This window comes from Schistocerca nitens, chromosome 4 (genome assembly GCF_023898315.1).
Source record: "Schistocerca nitens isolate TAMUIC-IGC-003100 chromosome 4, iqSchNite1.1, whole genome shotgun sequence".
Classification (NCBI taxonomy): domain Eukaryota; kingdom Metazoa; phylum Arthropoda; class Insecta; order Orthoptera; family Acrididae; genus Schistocerca; species Schistocerca nitens.
The window spans coordinates 196,138,309-196,162,673 of record NC_064617.1 but is presented as its reverse complement, the minus strand read 5'-3'; positions in this window follow the sequence as shown (position 1 = coordinate 196,162,673).

Genomic DNA, 24,365 nt, shown 5'->3' with positions numbered 1-24,365 from the left:
AAGAGAAAAGGATTAAGTGTGCATGTGAAAAGCCCACGTAGTATGAGGTATCCATTGGCTTGAGGGAGATATGTGTGTAATTTATTGCATATCATAAGCTTTGTTTGGGAAATATTGTACGGGTGCAAAAAAGAAGACAGAGAAAGAGCCTGATAACTTTTTTTAAGTACTGCATCTGATATTTAAATGAATCATGTTTGTATACATATATATAATCTCAAACTGTGTTTGTGTTTTATATCATACCTCTCTGATTTATGTCCAAGTATTACACTTATTAATATAATTATTTTTAATGCTACACACATAATGATCCAGCAGACAATTATCCCAAATATCTCCTCATCAGTCATTGACAAAGTGGATGATGAAGTTACTATTCATGGGTAACACACACATATATATATATATATATATATATATATATATATATATATATATATCCAATTTCTCTGTGTAGCCAATAAAGGTCAGTTGGTTAAGTGATGGTGCTATACAGTCTACACATACTATTACTGTGCCTTCAAGTGTTTCTTCCTATATATGCCAATTACTTGTTAGAATCTGGTGTGGTTAGCACCATGGCAGGGTGGGTGAAACATTCTCATCACAAGGACTTTGTTGTCGGTGACTGGTCCTGCTAAGTTGCGAAAGAAGACCTGAAGAAGAAGAAGAATGGTATAATCTTTCCTGATAGTGTACAAGCAATAAAAGTAGGTCTATCCAAACGTGGCAAGACTAATGTCCTCATGATGCTGTTAATGCATGTAGATGAAGTCCGATTTGAACATGTTTGTGTATTCTCAAAAACACTGCTTCAGCCCAAGTAGCAGCTATTACAGGAGATATTGCATGGTGTAAAAGATGTTCAGTGAAAGTGGTGATATCCCCCACCTGAAAAAACAAGGATAACCACTGTCTCCATATTTGACGATGTTGTTGTGGAAAACCAAATTTGAAAATATTTCTGTTTTGGTCGTCATATGGGTGCTGATGTATTTTGTCTAAGCTGAACATGTTCCAGAATCCTGAAACAGTTGGTTAGGGACAATGTAAACCTTGCAATAGCCTTCAAATAACGCAATCTGAATTTGAAACCTATTTACCAGGCTCATGTAGGAACTGACATTTCATTCAATGATTTTGTAAAGATATGTGGTGATTGCTGGAATCATTCACAGAATGGATTTATCGTTATTGATAAAAAAGAAAACTGAATGATGGTAGGCACAGGCGAAACTTTCAAGTGTTTCTGTATATATAACTAGTGGGACAAATTTCGTGTGTCCCAAGTACTGTTATCCAAGATGGTGGTGATGATGTCAACCAAGATGGCGGCCTGTAGACGTGCCAACAGCGCATGACCTCATCCAAGATGGCGGCCTTGACGTACCATTACCAAATATGGCGACTTTTAGTGGGAACTTTGAATTTTGATGGGAAGATAGGTAAAAAGGTTTACCTCCACTAATATAAACTCCTCGCCTCCCCTCCCCCCAGAAAATGGTGGGAAGTTCAAATTCCATCAGGACAATGCAGCATACCATGGCTACCTCAACTAACCTAAGAAAATGGCGGGAAAATAGGTCATTTGGATACCTCCACAAAACTAAGTCATCCGACCGCCACCTCTTCCTAGGAACTGGTGGGAAAAGGACTTGGCTTGTGCTGAACATATGCCTTTATTTTCAGTCTTTATAACAACTAGAGGCAGTACCACCATCAAATGGGTTGAGCATGGAGACAGGAGTCCAACTGACCTAGTATACAGTACTGTCATCAGAGGGTGCCATCGCCTATTCCATGCCGTAATCCAAGATGGCGGTCTGGGGTGGGGGAGAATGGCAGGAAAAGGACTCAGCCTGTGCTGGACGTTTGTCTTTATCTAAATAATTTGAGGCAGTACCTCCATCCAATGTGTTCACCATGGGGTCTGGAGTCCACCTGACCTAGTGCACAGTCTGCCACCAGAAGGTGCTGTCATCCCTCCCGTGACATAATCCAAGATGGGGAAAATGGTGCAAAAATGACTCAACCTGTGCTGGGCTGCAGGGGAGAGGAAGGAGTGTACTTTATTTATTTTTGGAACAATTTATTTAGGGTCAGATTTCACGTTGTTTATTTATTACACTGATACAAAACACACGCTTTGACATACTTGGAGTCACAATCCACAGCCTACAGACCCGCAAACTACTAGTAAATTACCGAAATAACGCATGTTAAACGCTCTGCAGACACACTCACTAATTCTAAACTGTCTAAATAATGCACTACACAAAATGGTTCAAATGGCTCTGAGCACTATGGGACTCAACTGCTGAGGTCATTAGTCCCCTAGAACTTAGAACTAGTTAAACCTAACTAACCTAAGGACATCACAAACATCCATGCCCGAGGCAGGATTCGAACCTGCGACCGTAGCGGTCTTGCGGTTCCAGACTGAAGCGCCTTTAACCGCACGGCCACTTTGGCCGGCTGCACTACACAGCACACAGACATGCAGACTACTCGGAAATTATCAGAATAATGCATTACCATGTACAGACACGAAATCAACTCGTAAAATACCGAAATAATGCATATACAATGCTCTGCCAACATACTCACAACTCTTAAACAGCCGAAAATAATGCACTGCACAAACACTCAGTGCACGTAAAAAACGTTTTCAGCCGCCATGTATCAGAGGCTCCAATGCACACACATGTTGACACCGCCATGAGCCACCGCCGCTGCTGAGCCACGCACAGGTGTCCATTCGGGTTCCATAAGCATGAGGCAGCGGCATCCCTTTCATACTTGACACCCGAGAAATTCCTGTCGAAAATACATGTTCACCTAGGCACCATTGCTGAAGCGATGATGCATAGCGGCGTGTGTGTTCAGTGCTGAGACAGATGTGTGCATTTCAGCTAAAAGGTTCGCAATGTTATACTGACATCACAGGTCACGCTATAGAAATATATTCGACTGTGATCCTAACTGGACAGCCCGTTCGTCACTGAATTTACCCATCAAACTGCTGCCGGTGTGGGAGCACTGTCCGCCATTGTTTTCTGCAGGTGAGACTTTCATCGGCAAAAAATTATTTTTCTTTTTGGCAGATCGCTATATTGTACTGACTGTTAAATCCTGCAAAAGAGTCCTGCATATCGTAAAATATGGAAAGACTCTTACTCAATTACACTGCACTGCCACTGAGGATGGGAGTGAAGACTGGAGAAATAATTGCAGAGCGATTCACCCTCGCAGACACTGCAGAAATTCGTTCCTTTGCTTCCCAGAATAGCACACTCTGCTTTCTCTTCCTCGTGATCCTAACGGGACATTCGAACTGTGTCTAGCCAAGCTTACCTGCGCAGCGTGGCTGACACATCGCAGCAAAATGTGCACGTAGCTACACACCATCGCAAGTGCACCTAAAAGGTTCTCAATGTTATACTGATGTCACATGGCTTTGTAAAATAAGAACCAAGTCGACCTCTCGGAAATTGTATAGTGACCCAGAAATATTTAACACTTGCTTTTGTAGGAGCTTTCGTGAGGTCTCAGCTTGTATGCAAGGAAATTCTTGCCCTAACAGAAACTGTTAACAAAAACAGCACAGAATAACGTCGAATGCATTCTTCCTCGGAGTCCTAATGTGGCACCCCGTCCACCACGTGCTGCTTTCCTGCTTTCAACATTCGCAAATGTTCTCACCGCTATGTAGAGGCTACTATATCCCAACACAAAGGGTGACTTGCGAATCATTGGGGCATTATGATTGGCTCTTATCGTATTTACCCACTAAACTACTGATGCAGCCGGTGTGGAAGCACAGTCTACCTTTTTTTTCTTTCTGCAGACCAGAATTTCAGTGGCAAAAAACTAATTTACACAGATCGCCATACTGCAACGACAATGAAACCTTGCAAAGTGCCCTACATGTCGTCAAATATGGAAAGACATGTACTCAGTTACACTGCTCTCCCAATGAGGACAGGAGCTTGAATATTAGAGCGCAAAACCGATCTACAAACCAGCAATGTATCACTGCATACCGTGTCAATGTAGTAAACATACAATTCGTATCCTGTGCCAGACAAAATCACCCCTTTTGTATCATTCGTACATATACTGCGAAGACAGAGAGCATAAGGACATGCACCATAGGTACACTCGCAGCACTAGATATTTCCCGCGAGATTGGTTGGTCATCCACTCCCAAGGCGTGACCAGAGCGCCCTCAGTTGATCGAAGTCACTCTCAGAAGTGTTGTGCAAAGACGGGCTCATTTCCCCCCTCTTCACAAACGTGTTACTGTTTCTGGTCTGGACCTGCTTGCTTGCTAGCTTTTCTACACACATCTCCAGACTCTGGGATTACAAGAACATATGTAATTTCGCATGGTTTGCTAGAATATCTTACCATTTTCACGTTACTTCTCGATGTCAAGCACATAGCAATATTGCTTGCATAGCAGTATCACTAGTGACATAATTCCAAAGATATAGACTGGAAATTATTTTTCTTGAGTCCAGCCCTGATAGCTGAGTGGTCAGCACTACGGTATGTCATACCTAATGCCCCGGGTTCGATTCCCAGCTGGGTCGGAGATTTTCTCCACTCTGGGGCTGGGTGTTGTGTTGTCCTTATCATCATTATTTCCTCCCTATAAACACACACGTCGCCGAAGTGGCGTCAACTAGAAAGACTTGCACCAGGCGAACGGTCTACCCGATGGGTTCAAAACTGACTCTGAGCACTATGGGACTTAACATCTGAGGTCATCAGTCCCCTAGAACATAGAACTTCTTAAACCCAACTAACCTAAGGACATCACACACATCCATGCCTGAGGCAGGATTCGAACCTGCGACCGTAGCGCACGCGCGGTTCCAGACAGAAGCACCTAGAACCGCTCGGCCACACTGGCCGGTTACCCGATGGGAGATCTGGCGTTAGGAACTTGCTTATTCTGGATAAGAAATAATAGTAAATAATAATAGTGAAGCTGTCACTGTCGGTTGGTAATATTTACTGGAAAAATGCAACCTAACACCAGATTGCTTACTTAAGGTTATCCTTTATGGCCGTTTTTCAGTATGACTTGAAAAAAGAGAGAGATTATTAATTGATCACCGATGCGTCGGTTCTCGATTGTGTGCAGGAGACGTACAGATTGATTACGCGAAGGGGTTTTCTTAATTGACCTTTTGACCCGGATTGCCTTCATGCAATCAGAATCTTTGATGAAAATACCTAAGGGACCTATCTGAATAGAAAAATAGAAATGAAAGCAAATTAGTGGAATTTCCTAAGAGAAAGATTAGTAGATCGGAAACTGAACACATTAGTATTCTGCCAAACACAATCGAGACTCCGTGATAGAGAGCAAACCTGTAACAAAGCTCATATACAACTTGAACATCATATTTGGTTAGTGAAAGAAAAGAATAAGAAGAAAATTACTGCATCGTAAGATATTAATATATTGTGAACAAATTGGCTTTAAACTTCTAGACATTGACCAATACACAATAAATACATGTCTTACATCAATATTTCTTTTGTACATGGCGCAGTCCAATAATCGCTGCTTGGTCAGTCCGTTCCTTCTTAAAATTAAATGTCCTTGCGTTGCGTAAGTACATTATATCCTCACCCGAGTTACCGACACATTTGTTCGTTGTTTCACATAGTTTTTACACAAAATAAAAATACAACTTGTAGCAATGCTATGTAGTACGTCTTAACATGTCGGCGACCAAAAGTACACGGGCAATGAAGCCTCTAGAATATTTCTTAACAAAAGATAGATTGTTGTTTCTTCTGTTTCGTAGCTTCTTGCTATAAAGCGCTGCATCAATGATTTTATGTATCTGCGCCGAGCGGGTCATAGTGTTTATTTAGAGTATTTAAACGCTGGACGCGCGTCTTAGTATAGGCGCACATGAAAAAAAAAAAATATTTCATCTCTTTACTCTCGCCCTGTGATGCTGAGCATCTTTACGAACTACAGCTCGTTGGCTGTCCTTTTCTTTTATGACAAATACCTCATATGCAATGTCTCTGAAATCCAGTAATATTACATTGCGTCCCGCGTGAGGAGTGATCACTCCGTCAGGGACATTTATAGGAATATTCTTGTCGTGGTCTTGACAAGATTTCTTGTGGTAGACACGTGACGCTTTACTGATTTATGGCTTTCATGACCAATAAAAAAAAATCACTACACTTGGGTAGGCATAACTTGCACTGGGAGTGGCAGAATTTCGTGTAAAAATGGTAGCACTGCACTTGAGTGAGGGAAATTGATTGAACTTTCACAGGGCATCACTTTCACTGTGGAGGTTGAAGTGGTTGTCTGGATGTGATGGTGCGTTGGAAATGTGTCGTGGAACAGGATCTGGAAGACTGGTTCTGCAACGTGTTGAGCCTCTATTTCACTTGACTCATGTTCGAGCTTCCATTCATGTTTTCGTACATGAAAACTACAGAGAAAATCTGTATTAGAATGTGCTTACTTACTTATAACTTAATCTAAAAGAAAAGTGGAATAGGTAACGATAACAATTGTTTATGTACATAATGTCTCATTCTCTTAGGTGTGCTTAGTTCTCGTATTTATTTATTTTTCTGGTTTTATTTGGGTCGACACGTTTTCGTCTTTACTTGGCATGGTCTTTAAATATGGTAGCAATTGTCAAAGTCGAGTTTAATACTTTTCAGATTAGTGTCTTGGTGATTTTATAAGGTACATAAGTGTATCACTCATGGTTTTATCGGATTTTGTATTGAAACTATTCCAAACACATTTGGCGCCCGCGCTCGTTGTGCAAAGGAATCTGGATTGTTGAGCGCGCAGCGTACTCTGCCCGTTTGTCATAGTCACGTGATGGTAACTCGACTGCTTCACAACGCTAGCAGCAGTGTTCTGCGAGAGGCAGTCTACTAGCCGTGTTGTGAGTTTTTACAGTTTTTCATAGACTCGGAATTAACAGAAGCAGCCAGACGCGGCGACTTCTGCAGCCGTGTCGAAGAATGTTTCCATGGAAAGGCGTACAGTACCGGTTGCGGTAAGTACAACACTTATTCACTTGCACAATTCGGCTTTCTACATCATGGTTTTGTGGTACAAGTACTTATAACATTACTTCACACGCGGAATTTCACACGTGTCCATAAAGTTATCACCCTTTCAGTTCACACTTTATTATTACTTTTTGTCCACACGTATTTGGTCGTCTTGTTTAAGGTTCACAAGCTACATTTTCATATGTGTCCTTTAATTGCTTGTCTACAGTCGGATCACACGCAGCAGCATATATGTGTCCATTAACTGATGGCTACATTATTACTACTAAGTACAGTTAACATTCGGTATACATATTATGTCTAAAATTTATTTACAAAGAAAAATTAGTCTCTGTGACTACAAGGCCTGACGAAAAAACGTTTCTCTTATTCATAATTTGTGCTTCCAAGTAACTTTAGGTTTACACCTTGTTCGAAATCTTGGTATTCTTTTCTTTTTGCAGTAATTACTCTTTTCTCAAGTTCAGCTCTTTTATTTTCTCTCTGTTAATTACGTCGTTAATTTGAAGACGTAGTCAATGTGGCTTCGTTTACGTGATGAACAGTTCATGTTCAAGTTTCCATTAGGGAAACTGGGAAGCTTGGTGTTCTCTGTCGTGCAATTGCACGTAACAAACCTTAATTGAATTCGCGGTTCGCGGAGAATAAGCATTGCCTGTCGAAAACCAATGTGTCACGACCATCTATATGTACAGTCTGTACGTATCAAGCATGCAATTAGTCAGTAAAATTCAGTTCTCTACTGGGTGGGGTAGGAAGGTAAGTATACTGATTAGAGGAAAACACAATAGACTTTTATGGAGTGAAGAGATCTGAAGACACAATGGTAATGACGTATGAAATGATGAGCCTAACATAAATCGTGCATTACCACACTAGTTATTCATGACAAGTAGTTAGCGTAATTAAACCGATACAGAAGTCTCCGTATCGTCTGATCCACCTCTCCAGGCATTTCTCTATGCATATCTAAAATTGTTTACACCATGCATTAGCAGTGAACAGAGTCTGATAGCTATCTTCTGTTCTGGGTATCGTAAAATTGGTCCCCCCCCCCAAAAAAAACAACAAAAAAAAAACAAAAAACGAAACAGTCGTCGTATCTCGACGACCTGAAATAGATACTTCTGGTACTAAATTAGTTTACTTATAAATTATCTTTGTAAGTATTTCAGCTGCACTGTGCCGTAAAATTCTTATGTGCGCTTACGGTTTTCTCCGTACTGTAATAAAAATAATTGAGCTGCGCACTTCTTTCCTCCTATCTGGATCGTTATTCAAAAATGGTTCAAATGGCTCTGAGCACTATGGGACTTAACTGCTGTGGTCATCAGTCAACTTAGAACTACTTAAACCTAACTAACTTAAGGACATCACACGCATCCATGCCCGAGGCAGGATTCGAACCTGCGACCGCAGTGGCCGCGCGGTTCCAGACTGTAGCGCCTAGAACCACTTTTTTTTTATCTCATTTTGTTCGTTATAGTTCGTTGTAATTGCTCGTGGCGGACGTCACCTGACGCCCGTTGGAGTTCATTATTGATCCATTAACTCAGTTTCTTTAATACAGATGGCAGCTAACCCCCTCTCTCTCTCTCTCTCTCTTTTTTTTTTTTTTTTTTTTTTTTTTTTTTGATCGCTGTGTTTGGTCGTTGCGGACGTCGCAAGACATCCTGTTCAAGTTTGGTGGTTGATCCTTCGACTCAGTTTTTTATTACAGATGCCAACCGGCTCTCTGACCGAACACGCTGAGCTACCATGCCGGCACTCGGCCACCCCGGCCGGCTGGATCGTTATTGATTTATTTGATTCTTATATGCTAAGCTGCTGCCTTTGTCTGCTGCTTATCACAGGTGGTCTCATAAAAATTGTTGTCAAACACTCCTTATACATAACATAACATCTGCCTCATAAGAGTAAGCGACCTTTAATCAACTTTTATTTACGAGCAATCATTCTGGTCCGAATGATCATTTTAATTTATTTCATTCAAGAGGAGAGACCTTTGCTATACTCAAAACTAATGGTAGCAGGTGGCACTTAGCATGTCCCTACTATATTATTTATTCGTCTGCTCTCTGGCTGTGGCCGTTCATGGCTCAATTAACTTAAAACTAACTTATATGTAAGGCAAATCTTGCTCTCCTACAATGAATGTATTTTATTTCAGGTGCTTACATAAATTATATCTTCAGTGGTTGACTCGGTATTTCTCTAAGTCTGCATGATGAAACAATCCTTTTATTCGTCCAGATACAGGGTCAGCTAATAGATAGCAACCAATGTGCGGTTTTCTTAGTGTAATAAGTGGTCCTTCATACAAAAGCTGCCACTTGCGATTCTTATGATGAATCAAAGATGGTTTGAAATGGGTCTTTAATAGCACTCGTTCATTTATACGATACGATAAGACTTTGCTAATGTGATTGTCATGCGCCTTTTTTCTTAGGTTAGCATGAGTGGTTAAAGATATGAGAGCTTGTCTTGTCGTCTAACCTTACTTCAGGGTGTTCAAATGGCTCTGAGCACTATGGGACTTAACAGCTATGGTCATCAGTCCCCTAGAACTCAGAACTACTTAAACCTAACTAACCTAAGGACATCACACAACACCCAGTCATCAGGAGGCAGAGAAAATCCCTGACCCCGCCGGGAATCGAACCCGGGAACCCGGGCGTGGGAAGCGAGAACGCTACCGCACGACCACGAGCTGCAGACACTTCAGGGTGTTGTAACTTTGTTCCGCAGCTTCGCCGTGGAGGCATAAAGAAGCTGCTAATGGTTTTCCACTTGGGTGGAGTTGAAATGTCAGTTATTTTTTACTTGACTAGTAGTTTGCGTCATGCTAGGCTGAAAACTTGTGTTCGAACTGTGCATCACTTAATCGCGTGTCATTTGACATCGCGTTTGATGCTTGGTTCGCCTGTGTGTAAAAAATGGTCGGGTTTCCGTGGCTATTATGACTGGCGGTGTTAAAAGCATGCGGCGGATTGTCCTGATTATTGTTCCTGAACTGTTGGTTGAGTTTGTGAGAAAATGTCGCATTTTGAAGCTGTAAAGAATTCATTTGATGTAAGGGAGTGAAGTGACTTGGCTGGTTGTACTGTTGTGGCCCGTTATAATTGTCCGATTTCTTTCCCTTGCGACGATTTCCATTATATTTCCTGTTGTTCGGATGCTAGTAATTACCGTTGTGATTTATTGGTGAGTTACCGTATTGTCGCTGTGTGTTTTGATAAATCGGGTTGTATCTATTCTGGTTTGGATATTTATTGTATGGTTTTCCATTGTGACAGTTGAAATTATTATGATTGCTGTAAGGCTGAGCGTTTGGTTGTCCCGTGCTATGTTGGTACGACATTCCGTTGGCACAGTTTGCTACGTGCTGTTGCAAAGCGGGTTGTCATTTATTGTAATTTTTTCGCGCACTCGCATGCACGTCCTCATAGATCATATCGAAATTGTCAAGAACGGAAAGAAAGGCTTCTTGGTCTTCTTCACTCACATTAACTAATTTTTCCCTTATCGACACAGGAGGTTTTGACTTTAAGATCATGATGACATCTTTGGTTGAAATGGGCGTGACCCAATACTGAATTTTATGTAGATATTTTTCGAAATAACGCCTCAAACCTCCTCCCTTGGTGTTGAAAGGTTCGGCGTTGTAGACCTCCTTTCGGAGTCTTTGTTGTATACCAGAAGTCCATAATTTATTCAAAAAATGCCTTTCGAAATCAGCATAGGTGTGACATTTGTCTATTAGTTCAGTACTCAAAATTGATCCTTCGCCGTGTACATATCCTAATGTGAACTATATTCGCTGTCTGTCGTTCCATGATTCTGGAAAAGCACCTGTGAATGATTTTAGAAATACCATGGGATGTATATTTCGTTTTGAAGATATAACAGGCTGGAAAACTCTGTGCTTCAGCTCACTCTCATCGCATATTAGTTCAACGAGTGTCAATTGATCGGTATGACTACGTGACGTTGAAGCTTTGTCACGCGTATTATTTACCGTTGGTGAGAACTGTACCTGATACTCGGGATATTGACGAGTACCTTGTTCTGGCGGTAGTGAATAATCGCTTTGATTGTCACCTTGCAATTCTATAACTTGCCTTGTCAGCTGATCTATGTCATTGGTCAGCCGTTACTTCCATTCCGGAAGATCGTGACTGAATGCTCGTCTGATTTCGCCTAATTCACTGGTTAAAGTGTCTCCAGAAGTACTGGGAGTGGTTAGGATTTCTACTGTGGCGGATTTAACTGCACCTTTTAGATCAGAGTGTACCTTACTCTCAATGTACTGTTCCTTGGTTTGTATCCACTCTTCAAATTACCCATTAAGTGTAGTGCTTATTCCTGCGGTGACATCTTCGATCATTTGTCAATATTGACATCGGATATTCGCTGAGCAAGGTCTTCTACTTGCCCGCCAATGTGGCTGACACCTTCTGTCAATTGACCTACTCTCTTTGAAACGTCATTGTAATGTTTCAAAGAGTCACTCGCTGTTGATTTACACACATCGACTTGGGTCTGCAAATCTGTAAGCTTTCTACCAATGTTGGTATCGGCGGAATCCACCATGGAAAGAAAACTGTCTATTTTTGCATGTACGCTTGCGTTCAGCTTGCTTGCGTAAGCAGTGGTAATGGTTTTAATTTTTTCCTCCATGGTGTCATTCGAACTTTTGATTTGTGTTTGGATGTCGGTAATAACAGAATTTATATTGGTCATACGCACTTGAGTGTCCTCTATTCTCAGTTCTGAACTGTTGAACCTGCTGTCTACAGCTCTGTTCTGTTCCTGTAATCTGACATCAACATCCTCTAATCTGGGATCAACATCCTGTAATCTGGTATCAACATTTTTTATTTTCAGTTTATGTGACAAACTCTCATGTTTTCATCACTTTTTTGGGAGTGATAATCACATCCACAAGAAAACCTAAATCGGGCAAGGTAGAAGAATCTTTTTACCCATTCGCCAAGTGTACAAGTTAGGTGGGTCGACAACATATTCCTGTCATGTGACGCACATGCCGTCACCAGTGTCGTATACAATATATCAGATGTGTTTTCCTGTGGAGGAATCGGTTGACCTATGACCTTGCGATCAAATGTTTTCGGTTCCCATTGAAGAGGTACGTCCTTTCGTTTACTAATCGCACGGTTTTGCGCTGCGGTCGCAAAACACAGACACTAAACTTACTACAGTGAACAGAGACGTCAATGAACGAACGGGCAGATCATAGCTTTACGAAAATAAAGAAAGTAAAATCTTCATGTACTGTAAGACCTCTCGCTCTGTAGCTACTCACGCTAACCACGGGACCATGGCGCTCCTAATCGTATGTTATCCTTGATATTGCTTATCTTGCGCATGAACTACTCAGTTTGTATATTTTGCTTATTTTTTCATAGTTCCACATATCTTCTTCCTGTTTTCTCGATTGATCTGTGTTCAGTTTTTCAAGGCCTATCCACTGTGCCAACTTATAACTAAATCTGAGGGGGTGCGATGGGGAGGTTCCCTTGTAAGATTACCTATGTGAACCTCAATGTTCTCACTTTTGTTTGTTAACTGTCCCATGTGTGCTTCAAAACTTGTTTTCATATCAGCAAACAATTTTAGTACATCTGACAACGAGCATTCACGTGGTTGCGACGCGGACTGTGGCGCCGACACCTCGCGTGTCGCTTCGTCGTCTGTTGTTCCTTCACTGTGAGATTCAAGTTTGTTTACACCTGCGCGCGGTCTAAGTTGTCTGGATTGCTCATCTACCATCTTAAATTTAGCGTAGTTACACCCAACGACCTATATATAAGTTTATATACCTCCTTGGTTACACCACACGAGCCAGAAAAGATAATCTATAATTATGATTTTAACTTATCAGGCGCGCCAATGATTTCGCGTCCTGATTTCTCAGATGTTGCTTGCGCGTTATGAACAATTGAAATTCTAGCACACGAAGATGCCAATATGGCAACTGGAGAGATAAAATAAATGAAAAACACCCATACAGCAGTGAAACTGGTGTAGATAGCGGCCGTTTTGTACCATTAAAATTTACAACAATGGTAATTTTGACTATTTCTATCTTAAGAGAAATGATGCAAAAGAGGCTGATGTAACAGCAAAACAAAAGAGAAAATTGGGAATTAAATAGCGTGAGGAAAAGGAAAGAAGCGTAGAGAGTGAATGTTCACTAGCCATTTTTTTTTTTTTTTTTTTTTTTTTTATGGGACTCAACTGCTGTGGTCATCAGTCCCCTAGAACTCAGAACTACTTAAACCTAACTAACCTAAGGACATCACACACATCCATGCCCGAGGCAGGATTCGAACCTGCGACCGTAGCAGTCGCACGGTTCCGGACTGCGCGCCTAGAACCGCGAGACCACCGCGGCCGGCCACTAGCCAATTGAATGCTCGGTACGCAAAGCTTCAAATGTAATGAAAAGTCGTACTCACTTTAGTTGTTTTGCGTGCTGCTATTTACTGCTGTTTTGGATTAGTACTGCGGTTATCTGCACATACGTCCTTTTTTACTGGTTCTTTTGTCGTGTGCTTCCAAATTTCCTCCAGATGGTAGCATGAAAAATAAAAAGAACAGAGTAGTTTTTAGTCACAGTCCCTGTTCAGGTGCCACATCTGGCGTTAGGAACTTGCTTATTCTGGATAAGAAACAGTAGTAGTAGTAGAGCAACCTTCATGCCAGCTCACTCTGCATCATTGCCAAATTTATTCAAGATGGCGGCGATGACGTCATCCAAGACAGCGGCTTGTAGACTTAGCAACAGTGCATGACGTCATCAAAGATGGCGGCTTTTGGCCTATGTCCACTAACCTAAGCCTTTAGAAGAAATTGGCGCCAAATTCAAATTCCAACAAGATAATGCATGCAAAATTGTACTTGTCTTTATTATTATTCATTATTATTGATTATCATTTATTGACATACATTATCATTTATTATTATTTATTGTTATTACTATTATAATTTATTATTATTATTGGGCTGCCTCCACTAGAAAATTAGCGCCAATTTCAAATTCCAGCACGATAATGACTGCAAAACCATACTTCTCTTTATTATTATTATTCTTTATCATTCATCATTTATTATTATTTATTATTATTATTGGCCTACCCCCACTAGAAAATTGCGCCAAATCCAAACACAATAATGTCTCGAAAAATGTACTTCTATTTTTTATTTTTTATTATTATTATTTATCCATGATGCCCGATTTTCTCAGCGAGAAAGCCATTTGCCTTACATCCATAACAAAAATCTATCACAAGTTCAAATCCAAACACCATAATCTATCACATGTACGAACTTTTGCGGTCACTTATCTTTTTTCACTGGTAACCTATCAAAATCGCCTCAAATAATAAGGTGCACTTACATTAACCGAAGTCATGTCCTTTGATTTTGCAGGGGGAAAGGACTGAAGTCTTTATTTCAAACAGTATGGTCATCACTTGTTCTCCAACACAATCAGTATACATCTTCAAGATCGCAGCAACGCCCAATGCAGTCACCATGACATCCGCACTCCAACTGAGTAAGTTCAAATCGTCGTCACCACCGGACCCCAGCATGTGGGCTCTTGCCTACGGCGGGGATGTGAGACGGCACGCTCGGCCCGGCCCACTTTAGCCCCTGGCTACCGGCGTCACAGAGCCCCCCCCCCCCCCCCCCCCCACCGCTCACCTTAAGTAAATATGTTATCACTGGACACGCTGGAACTTGCCGAGGTTGACGTCACAATGGCCAGCCGTTTGATGGACAGAGAACGCACTCTCGCGCTTTTGGCGGCAAAGTTGTTTTTCTGGACAGGTTCGAACAGGTCCATATTCATGTCAGACACCCGCCAATTGGTCCGCGTTCCACTACTTGTCTCAGTCACGGACAAAAGATCACTTTTCTCGCCAAAGTTGTTTCTCGGGACACTGCAATCTTCCTGATGTCACACAGCAGTCCGAGATGTTTACTACAAGCTCCAAAGTTAAGTTCTATCACATGACCCACAAAAAGCTATTCTTTATTATTATTCATTATTATTCATTATCTATTATAATTCTTATTCATCATTACTCATTATCATTTATCATCATTCATTATCATTCATTATTATTATTATTATCCAACCACGAACGCCCTGCTATACTTTTGGCGCCAAAGTTTGCTCAACAGTTCAATCTGCCATGACTGTACAAGAGCACATTTCCTCGCTAAGTTAGTTGACTCTCTCTCGCGGGCATGTTATAACCAGACACGCGCCCCAAAGACGTCCAACCGCTTACGTCACACACCCTCGATAGCCCCCTCAATACACGCGGCGGACATAGTCTTCTGTAAATATGCTAACACCCACATCGCCCATCTAACCTATCAATTACCTGAGCACTTAATTCCATTTCAGTTTTAATCATATTAAATAATTCAATTTACAATTTCATATACGTATGCAAAGGTGTTCAACTACCTACTTTCAACTACTTTTAGAGGACCGCCGCCTCTTCCTCGGAACCCTCACCAAGTTTGAATTGTGTCAGTAAAGAAACCACACTTGCGCTTTCGTTACCAACCTAAGAAAATTGCGCGTGAAGAAAGGGCACTTCTACTAACCTCAGACACCTGACCGCCACTTCCCCCTAGGAACCCTCGCCGAGTTTGAATTCTGGCGATAAAGACAGGTCGCTTACGCTTTCACGACCGATCTAAGAAAATTGCGTGTAAAGAAAGGTCACTTGTACTAACCTGACCCACCCGATCACCACTTCCTCCTACCATCAGGCGCCAAGTGTGAAATCTGCCAGTAAACAAAGCTCACTTGCATCTTCGCTACCAATGTAAGAAAATTGCTGAAAACGATGCGTACCACCACCACCACTTCCTAGGGGGCAATTGGTAAAAGGACTCAGCCCAAACTAGGCTGATGGAGGGAGGAAGGAGTTTACTTTATTTATTTGGTAGCAATTTATTTGCAGATGGAGTATATGTATCACAGAACACACGATCTGACATGCCCCACACCATACAGACCTGCAAACCACTCCCACATAACTCATGTATAACGCTCTACACACAGGCTTGTTAATTGTAAACAGTTAAAAATCATCATAGCACAGCCTACAGACATGCGAACCGCTCATAAATAATGCAAGACATTTACTTCCAAATACCCAACCAATTAACTGGCCGGCCGTGGTGGTCTCGCGGTTCTAGGTGCTCAGTCCGGAACTGTGCGACTGCTACGGTCCCAGGTTCGAATCCTGCCTCGGGCATGGATGTGTGTGATGTCCTTAGGTTAGTTAGGTTTAAGTAGTTCTAAGTTCTAGGGGACTGATGACCACAGATGTTAAGTCCCATAGTGCTCAGAGCCATTTTTGAACCCAATCAACTCCTAATTTTCGCAATTAATTTCAGTGCAGACCTGCAAACTGCTCCTAAATAATACACCACAATGATGTGTAGACACGCTAAGTACTCGTAAACTATTCAAATAGCGCATATGAAGGCCTACCGACCCGATCCCGAAATAATGCAATCAACACACGAAAGCACAGTCCATTGAGTACACAGGAGGCAGCGATAACTAACATATACCTAAGATCTCGAAACACGCACAGCCCCTGCTCGGCTTCCACAAACATGAAGTGGTAGCACCTCCCTCATACGTAACACCTGTGAAATTCCTATCCAAGTACGTGCTCACCTACATACACGTGCTGATGTGATCGGGCGGGAGTGCAACCCCGAGCTTCAGCCGAACGCAGGCCAAAGTTGTATGTAGGCGCCCTTAATGACCGAGCGTTTATTTACACACACAACATGCACTCCAAGCAGAGCCGCGCGCGTTCGCCCTTCCTCACTCTAACTGCGGTCCGGCGAAGACGCTTCAGAATTCCATTCCACAATAGAAGAACCTGCTGTCCCCCCTTAGAGATTCTAACGGACCATAAGTGACGATTGACTGACGCTTCACCGCGCTACAATCCCCGCAAAGTGAGGGAGCTACAGCTCGCACCCGCCAGCCGCCACCGCGAACACCGGTGAAAGTTGCATTCCAACAGCGTGCACACCAGTGTCATATTCGAAACATCTCCAGGTGCCGCTCGTCTCTGCTGTTGAATGCAAGGTGTGTTGACACACACACACACACACACACACACACACACACACACGGTCATCCTCTCTACTCATCCCAGAACATCAGCAATAGTAACTTTACAATCCAATATATACAAAGCCTACACAATGTAAGCCACAGTAACTTTGACAATACCGACTACATGCCCCAATGCTCTCCATCCCTAAGGAAGCACTGTGAACCTGCTCTTTCTTTCTACACACGCGACACTCAGCGGTAATCAGCTCTTCTACATCAACGGACGGAAGTGCCTCTAAGAACTGTTCCACAAATTCGGTGATTGCTTCCCCTCAACACAAATGCGTTACTGTATCTTCTTCCTTGACTTCTCGCATTTTTTCTACAAACATCTCCAGACTCGTAGACTGCAAGAACACACCAAAATTTTTCGAAGTACAGCAGTACCACTGAGTAAATAGAAACAAAAAGACCACAAAATTATATTGGCACTCTCGAATACCGAAGTCGTTGATGTCATTATACTTACAGTTAAATGTTACGATCGCGGTCTCAATGGATTGGCATTCGACAATGAGCTAAGTATCGGAAATACACTCTCTTGACCCTGTTACTCTGGAAATATCTCTACCGTCCTTATGACTTCCTCTCTACTCATCACATAACATAAACAACGGTAACTTTACAATGCAATATATACAAACGTTACACAATGTAAACCACATTAACTTTACAATACGGTATATACACATTTGACACAAAACAGTGCACTTATCCAGTATATCTCTACAGCATGCGAAAAAAATACCCTATTCCTACAGTGTCTATATACCACAATGCTCTCCAATCATAGGAAAGCACCGTCAACCTGCTCTTCCTCTGTACAGACCAGACACTCAGAGCTAATCTTCCCTCTTACATCAGCGGACCTAAGTCACCCTCAGAACTCTTTTTACAAATTCGGTATTGTCCCTTCTCAGCACAAACGCCTTACTGTCTCTCCTTCCTTGTCTGTTCGCTTTTCTACAAACATCCTCAGACTCATAGACTGCAAGAACACATGTACTTTCTCCATAGTATTACACCATTTTAGCTGTACTTCTCAATATCATGCACTAGACTACACCCTACCAATCACTAGTTCATCATAATTCTCAAGATATAGACTTCATATTAATTCTCTACAAACGCCGAACTTTATCTATGTGCAGCATGCTGTAAAACACTGACTAACTAGAAACAAACATACGCATATTATATTTCCACTCTCGAATACCGGTCTCAGTCATGTAACATATACGAGATCTTGGCTATAATTTACACGTCAACTAAGGTCTGTTCCAGGTCTAGAGAACAGACAACCATGTATCCAACACACCAAAATCGATCTTCACTCAACTAAATAAAGGAAGCAAATGTGCAGAAGTAGTCAACCGAACAATCTTCATCCCATCGAATAAGACTCCAACCCAAATCAATCATCTTCTCAAATTCTGACTTGATCACCAAAGCTGCCCAACACATACTATTACTTCGCTATTCGGTCGTCGAGAGGACATCAAAGTTAACTCTTACAGATTGATACACTCCAACAGGTCTCTGCATTCGGACAGCTGATCCAGTTATTTATTATCATTTATGATCATTTATTACTATTTATTATAATTTATTACTTATTATTATTTATATCATGCGCATGTGTTCGCCATAAGGTCTGGAGTCCAACTGGATTAGTACACAATACCACCAGCAGAGGGCTTCATTCAAGATGTCCAATTTTGGTAGGGAGTTTGAATTTTGGTGGAAGATCATACAATTCGTTTACCTAACAAAAATGGCTCCAAGTTCAACTGTGTTTAGCTCCTATCACAACCACCAGAGCGCTCTGTCATCACGTCAGTTGATTACGCAATTGCCATTATTCAAGATGGCTGCACCCAGTGCGAAATGTGTCACCTTTCCCGAACCTGCATGCCACAGTAAAATTCCAACTTGGCTTTAGTCACATCATACACATCGTTCAACTGATCCCATTTCCAGATCTTTGTGCATCTGATATCTGCAGTTTAAGTCAGAGAAAGACATAGCCATTTCCTTCTACAGCCTGTCTAGAAACAGAACGACCTGAGTTACTGCAACAGGACCTTGTCTTGACCATTCGCGGAAATGCGAGTGCCGGCGGCGGCATGTCAAAGCCACATATCTGTCCATCTAATCAGCCGTCCACTCAGTCCCAGGACCAGCATGCCGAAGTGGGCTCTCTCTATACCTGCTCTCCAGCTATTGTCTAACGACATACACAGCACAAATGGATTCCTGAATAGCGCAGATCTCTATCCTCCCATTCATCTCCAACTCGACATGTAAACAGTGTCTCTCCCCCAGCCAGCGAACCCCACGTCATTCATATAGGTACAAAAAGGGGTTCGCTAAGCTTTCAACTACCTAGTTTCAACTACTTTTCAAGGTCATCTGTATTTCGAATGGAGGAAATAGGTCATTGGATGACCTTGGAAAGTAGTTAAAACTAGGTAGTTGAAAGCATAGCAAACCCCTTTTCGTACCTATATGACGTGAACTTTGTGTTAGGTTAAATTGCGGAGGTATGTAGGTTGGGGCAAGCGATGGTTCACGCATACGCGCGTGTGTTTTTGGGACGAATTTGGATTAGGTAATAGCACTATGTCGATTGAATAATGAGACTCGCGTGACCTGTTAACTTAGAGACGGACTTCGTGGCGAACACACGTGCTGGACCACCTGTTGTGACGTAGGCGTGGGCTGGTTCCAACCTGTGCAGCAAAACATGTTTAAGACAAACATGTGGTAGTGCGTTCTATGTCGGCAACGTGCTGGATCGGCAACTGACCGACCGTTGTGTGACGTCAGCATCGACACGTTCGAACCTGTCCAGGAAAATAAATTTGGCGCCAAAAGTGTGGCAGTGCATTCTATGTCGAACACGTGGTGAACAGAGAACCGACCGTTGTGTGACGTCTGCATTGGGAGGTACCAGAGTGTCCGGCGAAAACATGTTTACGACGTGAGAGCGATTGCTGGGCCCGCGGCTAGTGCGAGCCGCCCCCAGCGCACACTTGCGTCTCGCGACCCGCTGGTCGCGATGCTGATTGGCTGACAGTTAAATTGACGACGTCATATACAGTAGCCAATCAGAAGCATATGTGACATCTGATTCACAGTTGATGTGAGCGAATATCCTTGCACCTTGTGAGAGTGAGTTATTTCGTTGGAATGGCTGGTTCTGTTGCGCGTTATGTATGTGATAGAGAATATTCAGCAAGGAAGCATTTGAATGCTCATTTGAGAAATGTGCATAAAATTCAGCCAGGTGAAGAAGGTACGATAAAGTGCTCAAAAAGTGACTGCAGCTTTAAATGCAATTTTTTGACTAAGTTGCGCCTAGATGTGGAGCAGGAGCACATGGTTGAGATGGTAAAAGAAATTAGTGAATTTCAAACGAAGGACGGTAAGTTAAGTGTACACTGCCTACTTAAATTAATATCGTCCATTACCATTACTGACCCGTGGCCATTTGATCTTGTTTTTGTTGGTCAATAGAACATGTGCTTATTTGAAAGCCTGAAAAGACGCATTTCACATTAACTATAAACTTACTGTCCGTTACATTAAGTATAGGTTAAATTGTTGCAAATTAAAATGAGTAAAATCACACCAGTAACTCGTGAGGGTATCCAACAGTGCAAGCCTTTTTTTTTTTACTCCTACTGTGTACTTTGCACTTGTTGAATCTGTATGCAACCGTCTTTCATCGATGCTTTTGTTTTAGACTTTATGAAGTGGAAGTCTGAGGAGGAGAGAAAAACAAAAAGTAGTTTTTTCTCTAGTTATGGCACTAAGCGTTTAAAGGATGGCACTGCAAAAACCACCTTTGTATGCCACAGAAGTGGTACATTTTCTTCGAAGTCAGGTGGCAAAAGGTTGTGTAAGTCCCAGGGCACTTGCAAGATGGGAAACCATTGCATTGCTGCCATAGAGCTTCACGAAGAATAAAGTGGAATCTGTAGTGTCATTTACTACAGAACACATTTCGGCCACGACCAGAACATTGCTTTTCTGCATCTCAGTGGTTCTGATAGAGAAGCCATCGCTGGTGAGTATTACCTTAATTGTAGAATTTTGCTGGCCTTTCAGTGATCCCCAAGTAAATATGGCGTGAAAGTTTCAGGATCCATTGTCAGGCTTGCTTTTAGTTATATATAGTTGACTTTTATTTTTACTGCTGAGAAATTAATATTGTTATGGATATGTGATCTGGAGTAAAAGGTGTGAATATATCGATTGGCAGTTCATATGAATACAGTTTGTGATGGTAGCATGAAAGCAGTTGTAAAAGACGAGATGTTGTGATCCATATTGACCACAATATTGGTGACTGTAATGCCATGTACTTAGGTGTGTGTGTGTGTGTGTGTGTGTGTGTGTGAGCAGGTGTAATGCATTACAGTAATGCAATTGTGGAAATAAGTTCTGAAATACTTATGTGTTGCCCTGTGTTATTGCTTGCGTCATAGTAATCTATTTAAGAATAGATCATTAATGCATCTGGGTAGACTAAAGGCAGTACATTTATTGTTTTTTGTCCAGCATGTTAAACATGGTGGATCAGGGCATTTGCAACTACAATAATGGATTTGAGACTAGACAAAAACACCAGTTACAATTCTCTGACATGTACTTGTAGACCTCGTAACCGTTTGAAAATAGCCTTGGTAGCTGAAACTGGGCAATATCACATTGCAACAGGTGCTTTTATCAGGCCTGTTTATTCTCCCATCCTCAGTGTGTTAATAGCATCTTCAGTACTGTTGGAAGGGTACACTGAATATACTGTTAAGCCATTTGTTAAACTATCTAGTTTATAAGTACTTAGCAACTGTTATATTGCATGAATTTATTTTATTGTGGGTGGTTAACTACAGTGTCCTTTCTGAATAGTGTTTTCAGGTATGCCTGTAGCATTCTGTGTTTCAAATCGGGAGACTGCTTCCATAATGACTCATTTCTTTAGTGCTGTGAAAGACAGAGCTGGCATCATAAAAACATCTGTATTCATGTCCAACGACACTAATACTTTCCGTAGTGCATGGTCACGAGTCATGGGACCTGCAGAAAATGATCTACTGTGTGCTTGGCACATAGACCGCAGCTGGCAGAATAATTTGAAGAAAGTCCATGGCAATGAAGAAAAGAAAGCACTTGTGTACAAAGCTCTTCGTACATTGCTAGAAGAAGTGGACATAGACAATTTTAATGAGCTGCTGGAATCGTTCGTCGGGCAGCTTCAAGCAGATGAAGGTACAAGAGACTTTGGTGTGTATTTCTCGTCAAATTACTTATTCCGGCCTCAGCAGTGGGCATACTGCCACCGTCGCAATCTGGGTATAAATACAAATATGCACCTTGAAGCAATGCATAGAGTTTTAAAATATTGTTATCTAGAGGGAAAAACAAACAATGGACTTGACAGACTACTTGTTGTGTTGATGAAATTGGTGCGTCACAAACTGTGCTCGAATGGTTAAACTGTATAAGGGTGGCCATTCATATAGAATCAATCTTATTGAGGCTAGTCATAAAGCTTCATGCAGTATTAAGGAGAATGACATTACAGTCAATACTGATGGTACAAAGTTTCATGTGAAATCCCAAACACATTGTGGTGTAACACATACTGTGATTTTAAATAACATTGAATGTAAATTGGGGTGCAAGTTGAAGTGCTCCAAATGTAATATATGTATACATGCTTTCAGTTGTTCTTGTGCGGACAGTTTAATTCATTTGAATATATGCAAGCACATTCATGCAGTGTCAATGACGTATGCATTACATTCAAGTGCCACATTTACACCAAGTGAAGCAACGGTGACAGAAGAGGTTTCTGCCATTTTGTGTTCACTGCAAACAAATACTGATGATCACGAGAACACATCTCTGGCCCGAGAACTGTGTCCACATACCAAATTTTGATTAACCGTGTTGGTTCAGGTAAAGTGTCCACAGAAATCCTGAAGTCACTACAGAAGGATGCAGCTCATTCGCTGTCACTTTTTCAATCAGACTGCAGGGAAGCTCCACGACGCCCCAGCAACGAGAAGGTAAAAGTGCAACGAAGACCGGGTAAATGTAACAAACAGCCAAAGGGCAATTTGAAGAAACCAACTCTTGCTGAAAAAGCAAATATTGTTTTGGCACTGAGGCAGCCTGAAAGTGAAATATTAAATGTTCACATAGATTCTGACCATAATTACTGTCGGTACTAAGTTTTAGATGTGTATGTGCTTCTGTACATTCCATGGTTTGTGGGTCTACTGGGGAAACTCTCCATGTAAAACAAAGAGTAACGCATCGTGCTTGGTACCCCTGTTGGTGATGTGGAAACCCAAGTGATATTAATAAAGAAAATAAAAACTTTTTGCAGTGTTGTCTTTCAGTTGATACCTTTATCCTTTTATTTGCATGTGCAATTAAAACCCTTATTTGAAATACTACTTGATTACATTAAAATGAATTGCTGTTTAACTAGTGGGGAAAATTGACGTCTGCAGAGCTTGTGTGGCATGAATTTGAAGCCCCTTATCACATGATGTACTGAAGTCTGTTGTAACAATACATTGCAAAATAAAATTGCTTGCATAAAAATTAAAAAGATATTTTTCACTTCTGAATCACATTTCAATTTGGTTCATTACTAAGAGTTCAGCAGAATAAAATTCAGTGCACTTAAGCTAAGTATCTGATACTCCCTTATATTTATTTAAAGGCTCTGAATGTAGCAACTTCCTGAAAAATTTTGTATGTGCTTTCCTACAGTAATTATTGACCAAGGAAATTTGTGGTAAAGAATTACAGTGTTCAGTCTGAGGAAACAGGTGCAATTACTGAGCAGGGTGGTGCTGTTAGTATGATTTACAGAATACTGAGAATTGTAAAGACAAGTGGGACACTATTTTCTTTACAACAATTAATAATTTCCTTTTCAGTATCATTCCAAGCTGCTTTAGAATTATTTTTAGGGTTTGCAGTCTCGTGCTTTACATCTAGCAATTATATTTTTAGATTTATATACCTTTACTTGTCTTCAGTACCTTTTGAGATTCATCTTTCA